Source organism: Hypanus sabinus, chromosome 3 (assembly GCF_030144855.1).
Source record: "Hypanus sabinus isolate sHypSab1 chromosome 3, sHypSab1.hap1, whole genome shotgun sequence".
NCBI lineage: Eukaryota > Metazoa > Chordata > Chondrichthyes > Myliobatiformes > Dasyatidae > Hypanus > Hypanus sabinus.
The window spans coordinates 12,026,780-12,035,299 of record NC_082708.1 but is presented as its reverse complement, the minus strand read 5'-3'; the positions used below and the strand labels follow the sequence as shown (position 1 = coordinate 12,035,299).

The window sequence follows — 8,520 nt, the reverse complement described above, 5'->3', positions numbered from 1 at the left end:
GATAAAGGCCAATGCACCATATGCTTTCTTAACCACACAGTCAATCTGCGCAGCAGCTTTGAGTGTCCTATGGACTCGGACCCCAAGATCCCTCTGATCCTCCACACTGCCAAGAGTCTTACCATTAATACTACATTCTGTCATCATATTTGACCTACCAAAATGAACAACCTCACACTTACCTGGGTTGAACTCCACCTGCCACTTCTCAGCCCAGTCTTGCATCCCATCAATGTCTGCTGTAACCTCTGACAGCCCTCCACATTATCCACAACAGCCCCAAACTTTGTGTCAAACTTATTAACCCATGCCTCCACTTCCTCATCCAGGTCATTTATAAAAATCACGAAGAGTAAAGGTCCCAGAACAGATCCCTGAGGCACACCACTGGTGACCGATCTCCATACAGAATATGACCTGTCTACAACCACTCTTTGCCTTCTGTGGGCAAGCCAGTTCTGGATCCACAAAGCAATATCTCCTTGGAACCCATGCCTCCTTACTTTCTCAATAGCCTTGCATGGGGTACCTTGACAAATGCCTTGCTGAAATCCATATACACTACATCTACAACTCAACCTTTATCAATGTGTTTAGTCACATCCTCAAAAAATTCAATCAGTCTCGTAAGGCACGACCTGCCTTTAACAAAGCCATGCTGACCATTCCTAATCTGAGAGATCTGACACCTGAACAGGTTCATTTCCCAATACCTGATCAAGTACAGCCTCTCCTCTTGTAGGCTTATCTACATATTGTGTCAAGAAACCTTTTTGAGCACACCTAACATACTCCACCCTATCTAAACCCCTCGCTCTAGGGACATGCTAATCAATATCTGGGAAATTAAAATCTCCCACAACGACAACCCTGTTATTTTTACACCTTTCCTGAATCTGTCTCCCTGTCTGCTCCTCGATGTCCCTGCTACTATTAGGTGGTTTATAAAAAACACCCGTATGGAAGGGCTCGTCCGGGATTTGAACCCGGGACCTCTCACACCCTAAGTGAGAATCATACCCCTAGACCAACAAGCCAACTAAGACCAATGGACCAACTTAGATCAACAAACTAACTCATATATTGTGAAATTTGTTGCTTTGTGCCAGCAGTAGAGAGTACCGCATTTTATAATTACTATATTAAAATAAGAAATATAAAAAATAAATAAAAAGAGAGCAAAATAGTGAGGTGGTGTTCATATCTGATGGACCATTCAGGAACCTGATGACAGAGCTTACTGAAACATGGGGTGTGTATCCTCAGTCTCCTGCACCTCCCCACAGATGGTACCAATGAGAAGAAGGCATGACTTGGAATCAGGGTTCCCAGCTTCAGAACTGCAGACTTCTCAGTTAATGGTAAAGGTTCATGGCATAAAAAAAGTTGGGAACCCCTGTGATCTGCATGTTAAGAATGGATGCCATCTACTTGAGGCATCGTCTTTTGAATATGCCCTCAATGGCTGTGAGGCTAATGTCCATGATGCAGCTGGCTGAGTTTACCACTCTGTAGCAGAAGGTACAGAAGCTTAAGGACATGTACCACCAAGTTCAAGGTCAGCTCCCGTCCCACTGTTATTAGACTCTTAAATGGACTTCTCATGTGCTGAAGATGAACTCTTGATCTTCCAATCTACTTCTTTGTGACCCTTGCACTTTATGTGTCTGCCTTCACAGCAGTTTCTCTGTATCTGCAACTCCATATTCGGAACTCTGTTTTCCTTTTGTAACTTCGAGGTATGGAATGATGTGTCTGACTGGCATGCAAACAAAAGAATTGTCACTGTATCTCAGTGCACCCCACACTAATAAACCAATGCTCATACGAACATAAAAAATAGGAGCAGGAGTAGGCCATCCAGTTCATCAAGCCTGCCCCACCATTCAATAAGATCATGGCTGATCTGTCCATAAACTCAGTTCCATCTAGCCCCCTTTTCCCCATAACCCTTAATGCCCTTACTATAAAAACCTATCTAACTGTTTCTTAAATATATTTAGTGAGGAAGCCTCAACTGCTTCCCTGGGCAGAGAATTCCACAGATTCACCACTCTCTGGGAGAAACAGTTTCTCCTCATCTCCATCCTAAATCTTCTCCACTGAATCTTGAGGCAATGTCCCCTAGTTCTGGTCTCACCTACCAATGGAAACAACTTCCCTACTTCTATCTTGTCTATCCCTTTCTAAATTTTGTATGTTTCTATAAGATCCCCTCTCATTCTTCTGAACTCCAGAGTATAGATTGAGTATAATACTCAATCTCTGCTCATAGGTTAACCCCTTCAACCCTGGAATCAACCTGGTGGACCTCCTCTGCTCTGCCTCCAAAGCTAGTATATCCTTCCTCAAGTACACAGCACCTGGAGTACCTGCACACAGTACTCCAGGTGTGGCCTCACCAGTACCCTATATAGTTGCAGCACGACCTCCCTGCTCTTGAATTCAATCCCTCTAGCAATAAGGGCCAACGTTCTGTTTGCCTTCTTAATAACCTCTTGTACCTGCAAGCCAACATCTTGTGGTTCATGCACAAGCACTCCCAAGTCCCTCTGCACAACAGCATGCTGCAATCTTTCACTATTTAAGTAATAATCTGCTCTTCTATTATTCAAACTGGATGATCTCACATTTACCAACGTTGTATTCCATCTGCCAGACCTTGGCCCACTCACTTAACCTATCTGTATCCCTCTGCAGACTCTCCACATCCTCTGTACAATTTGCTTTTCCACTCAGTTTAGTGTCAGCAGCAGACTCATACTTCACATGGCTCACTGGATCACATTTGATCTCTCCAACGTCCTTGACTGACTTTGATCACGCAAGAGTGCAGGGAAAATTTACCAGGAACTTGAGGACATGAGTTATAGGGAAAGGCTGAACAGGTTTAAACTTTATTCCCTGGAGTGCAGGAGAATGAGGGGTGATCTTATAAAGGCATGCTAGTTAAAAGGGGTATGGATAGGATGAATGCATACAGGTTTTAACCCCTGCGGTTGGGTAAGACTAGAACTAGACATCATAGGTTAAGAGTGAAAGGTGAACTGTCTAAGGGGAACCTGAGAGGGGACATCCTCACTCAGAGGGTTGTGAGAGCGTAGAACGAGCTGCCGGTGAAAGTGGTAGGTGCATTCAACTGCAATATCTAAGAGAAGCTTGGGTAGATACATGGTTGGCAGAAGTATGCAGGGGTATGGTCTGGGTGAATATAGATCAGTTGAGGCAGGAAAATGGGTCGCAAGGACTGGATGGGCTGTTCCTATGCTATTGTGCTCTATGGCTCTATGGCCCTAAGATGGGGTGAGTGAATGTTTCCAGGATATCTTGACCATGACATGACCTGGAGTGTTTGCTGATGGTTGTTTGTTTTGCCTGTCCAGGATATATAAAGTATAAAAGAGAGGCGAGAGTGGGTATCGGACCACTGGAAAATGAGTCTGGAGAGGTAGTAATGGGAGACAATAAAACAGCAGACAAACTGGACAAGAACTTTGCATCAGTCCTCACTGTGGAAGACACTAAGAGTATGGTGAAAGTCCCAAGTGTCAGGGCTCATGAAGTGTGAAGTTACCATAAATAGAGAGAAGGTTCTTGGGAAACTGAAAGGTCCGAAGGTAGGTAAGTCACCTGGACCAGATGGTGTGCACCCAGACTTCTGAAAGAGGTGGCTGAAAAGATAATGGAGAGATTAGTGATGATCTTTCAAGAAGCATCAGAGGTATCAGCGGCAGTGGAAGGCAGGCGGAGCAACACTGAACACAGTGACTTCTTTCTCCTTGCGTGGGTATTTTTTCCCCCTTAAAAACAGTAGCCAGTGTGCAGGCGCAGGAAGCAACAAAGGCAATGGCGGCAGCGGAAGGCAGGTGGAGCACCACCAAACATGCTGAGTTCTTCCACCTCGCGTGGGTTTTTTTTTATTTTTTAAACCATAAAAGAGAGATAGAGTTGTAACAAGCTGTAGGGTTTCACTGCTAATGTAATGGTTTCTCTGTAGCAGCAATGTTTGGGTTATGGCTAGAGATAACGGGGTTTGGAATGCTGTTGTTCTTTCTTGTGAGTCTGGAAGAGAGGTTTTCACAGTCTTTGCCGGGGAGAGATGAGGAGAGAAGACGCGAATGGAGAGAGTTGGTAGACCACCGGACCGGGTGGACTTGGAGCGAGGGTCCGAAGGGCAGTGACGATCGGAGGAGGTCGATGGTGGACGATCGGCCTATCAGTGAGCTCCAACATTGCACAATAGTCTGTTTCATCAGATTGGGCCCTTTTCATTTTTTTCATTTTATATCATATTATATTTATATCATTATTTCATTTTAACCATATCGTCTAAGTAATAATGATAAAGCTTAATCGTTTAATTGCATATTGTATACTGTTTGTTATTTTGGGGTACTGATTTGTAACAGGGGACACATCGCGCAGCATCCACACAAATGAGATTTCTTAAGTTTAGCCGGGCAGGGGGCTATCACCCCTTATATTTAGCTGCTACCCAAAGTGAGAGTTACAGAGTCCAATAGAGTGGCCATTGTTGGAGTGGGGGCAAGAGTCAGAGTGGGAAATTAGAGGTTTCGATGAGAAGAGGCTGAGGTCAAAGAAACAGATAGGGGTAGGTTTTTCCTTTCGTTATTGCTGATTTGGTCTTGATTGCGGGCAGACTGGCAGATATGGCAGTGGAATGCTCCTCCTGCAGGACGAGGGAATTCATGGAACTGGATAGACTACACCTGTAGGAAGTGCAGCCAATTCCAGCTCATGAAAGGCCACATTAAGGAGCTGGAGCTGGAGTTAGGTGAACTAAGGATCATCCAGGAGGCAGATCAATTGATAGATATGACTTTTGAGCAGGTGGTTACATCCAGAGCGCAGAATTCAGGGAGTAGATGGGTGAACACTGAGAGGGATAAAGGCATGTGGCCATTCCCCTCAGCAACAGGTATGCCTGTTTGGATACTGCTGAGGGGGATGACCTATCTGGCAGGGCAGCAGCAGCCAGACCAATAGCACCATGGTCAGCTTTCAGCCTCAGAAGAATAGGGTGAAATCAGGCAGGGCAATAGTCATGGGGACTCAATAATTAGGGGGACAGATAAGGGATTCTGTAGCAGCAAAGGAGACACCAGAATGATATGTTGCCTCCTGAGTCCTAGGTCCAAGATGTCTCTGAACAGTTGCAGAATATTCTTGAAGGGGAGAGGTTGTGGTACATGTTGTTAACAATGACCATAGGCAGGAGAGGGGTAGAGGTCCTGTGCAGTAAGTTTATGGAGATAGGAAGGAGGCTGAAGAGCAGGACCTTCGAGGTGGTAATCTCCAGATTATTACCAGTGCCACAAGTTAGGGAAGGACAGAACAGGAAGATAGCGCAGATGAATGTGTGGCTGAGGAGATGGTGCAGGGGGCAGGGTTTCAAGTTCTTGAATCATTGGAAACGCTTTTGGGGAAGGATGACCTGTACCAGTAGGACAGGTTGCACCTGTGCTGGAGGGGAACCAATATCCTGGGATGGAGGATTGCTAGAGCTGTTGGGGAGGATTTAAGCTATATTTGCAGGAGGGTAGGAACTAAAGTGAAGAGGCAGAGAATGGGATGGTTGGTGCGCAAGTAAAGACAGCTTGCTGGGAATTTGTGAGGAAGAATAAGCAGATGGTAGAGCAAAGATGCACTCAGCCAGATGGTTTCAGAGGTGTCTATTTTGATGCAAGGAGTATCATAAGCATGGCGATGAACTTAGAGCATGGATCAATATGTGGAACTATGATGTTGTGGCCAATGAAATCTTTAGACATTTCAAAAAGGACAAGGAGGGAGCCAAAAGAGGTGGGGGCATGGCAATGTTAATCTGGAATAGTGTCACAGCTGCAGAAAAAGAGGAAGTCATGGAGGAATTGTCTACTGTGTCAGTGTGGGTGGAATCAGAGACAGGAAGGGGGCAATGGCTCTACTGGGTGTTTCAATGGACACCTAACTAGTAACAGGAACATCAAGGAGCAGACAGGGAGGCAGATTCTGGAACGGTGCAATAATAATAGAGTTGTTGTGATGGGTGATTTTAACTTCCCTAATATTGATTGGCATCTCCTTAGAAAAAAGGTTTAGATGAGGTGGAGCTTGTTAGGTGTGCTCAGGAAGGTTTCTTGACATAATATGTAGATGAGCCAACTAGAGGAGAGGCTGTACTTGATCCGATATTGAATCTGGTCAGGTGTCAGGTCTCTCGGTGGGAGAGCATTTTGGAGACAGTGATCACAACTCTATCTCCTTTACCAGAGCACTGGAGAGGAATTGGAGCAGACAATTTGAAAAAACATTTATTTGGGGTAGGGGGAAATATGATGCCATTAGGCAGGAACTTGGGAACATAAATTGGGAGCAAAAGTTTTCAGGGAAATGCACGACAGAAATGTGACAAATGTTCAGGGAACATTTGCATGGCGTTCTGCAGAGGTATGTTCCATTGAGGCAGGGAAAGGATGGTAGGGTAAAAGAACCATGGTGTACAAAGGATGTAGAAAATCTTGTTAAGAGAAGAGCTTATGAAAGTTTCAAGAAACTAGGTACTGTTAGAGCTCTAGAAAATTACAAGGGTGCCAAAAAGGAGCTTAAGAATAGAATTAGGAGGGGGTCATGAGAAGGCCTTGGCAAGCAGGATTAAGGAAAACCCCAAGGCATTCTACAAATACATGAAGTACAAGAGGATGAGCCATATGTGAAAAGAACCAATCAAGTGCGATAGTGGAAACATGTGCATGAAGTTGGAGGAGGTAGCGAAGATACTGAGTGAATAGTTGCTTCAGTATTCATCAGGGAAAAGGACCTTGGCAATTGTGGGGATGGTTTAAAGTGGACTGAAACATTTGAGCATACAGACAATTTGATTAGGGATAGTCAGCATGACTATGTCAAGGGTAGGTCATGCCTTATGGACCTGATTAAATTGTTTGAGGATGTAACAAAACACATTGATGAAGGTAGAGCAGTGGATGTAGAGTATATGGATTTCAGTAAGGCACTTGATAAGGTTCCCCACACAAGGTTCATTCAGAAAGTAAGGAGGCATGGGATCCAAGGAGATCTTGTATTGTGGATCCGGAATTGGCTTGCCAACAGAAGGCAAAGGGTGGTTGTAGATGGTTCGTATTCTGCATGGAGGACGGTGACCAGTGGTGTACCACAGGGACCTGTTCTGGGACCCCTCCGCTTTGTGATTTTTATAAATGACCTGGATGAGGAAATGGAGGGATAGTAAGTTTGCTGATGACTTAAAACTTGGAGGTGTTGTGGATAGTGTGGAGGACTGTCAGAGGTTACAGCAGAACACTGATAGGATGCAGAACTGAGCTGAGAAGTAGCAGATGGAGTTCAACCCAGATAAGTGTGAAGTGGTTCATTTCGGTAGGTCAAATTCGAAGACAGAATATAATATTAATGTTAAGACTCTTAGCAATGAGGAGGATTAGAGAGATCTTAAGATCTGTGTCCATAGGACACTCAAAGCTGCTGAGCAGGTTGACACTATTGTGAAGAAGGTGTATGGTGCATTGGCATTCATCAACCGTGGGATTGAGTTCAAGAGCCATGAGGTAATGTTACAGATATAGTCAAGTCAAGATATATAGGACCTTAGTTAGACCCCACTTGGAGTACTGTGTTCATTTCTGGTCACCTCAATACAGGAAGGATGTGGATACTATAGAGAGAGGGTAGAGAAGATTTACAAAGATGTTGCCTGGATTGAGAGTGTGCCTTATGAGAACAGGTTGAGTGAACTCGGCCTTTTCTCCTTGGAGCAACAGAGGATGAGAGGTGATCTGATAGAGGTGTATAAGATGATGAGAGGCATTGATCATGTGGATAGCCAGAGGCTTTTTCCCAGGGCTGAAATGGCTAACACTAAATAGCTAACAGGGCATAGTTTTAAGCTGTTTGGAAGTAGGTACAGAGGAGACGTCAAAGGTAAGTTTTTCACACAGAGTGGTGGGTGCATGGAATGCACTGCCAGTGATGGTGGTAGAGACGGATACAATAGGGTCTTTTAAGAGACTCTTAGATAGGTACATGGAGCTTAGAAAAACAAAGGCCTACGTGGTAAGGAAATGCTAGGTAGGTTACATGGTCAGCATAACATTGTGGGCCAAAGGGCCTGTCATGTGCTGTAGATTTCTATGTTCTAGAGTCACTAGATTCTGGAATGGTTCCAGAGAACTGGAAAATGGCAAATGTCACTCAATGCTTCAAGAAGGGAGAGAGGCAGAAGAAAGGAAACTATAGGCCAGTTAGACTGACCTCAGTGGTTGGGAAGATATTGGAGTCAATTATTTAGGATGGGGTCTGAGTGTACTTGGAGGTGCATGATAAAATAGGCTGTAGTCAGCATGGTTTCCTCAGGGGAATATCTTGTCTGACGAATCTGTTGGAATTGTTTGAAGAAATAACAAGCAGAATTGACAAAGGAAAATCAGTTAATGTTGTGCACTTGGATTTTCAGAAGTCCTTTGACAGAGTGCCACACATGAG

The 8,520-nt window shown here is 44.5% G+C and overlaps 1 non-coding gene across 1 annotated transcript; it reads right to left on the bottom strand.

Annotated features, from left to right (window-relative positions):
• Positions 1-965: 965 nt before the first annotated feature.
• trnap-agg (transfer RNA proline (anticodon AGG)) lies at positions 966-1,037 on the bottom strand. The gene has a single exon. It is a non-coding gene; the product is annotated as a tRNA-Pro (tRNA).
• Positions 1,038-8,520: the final 7,483 nt, after the last annotated feature.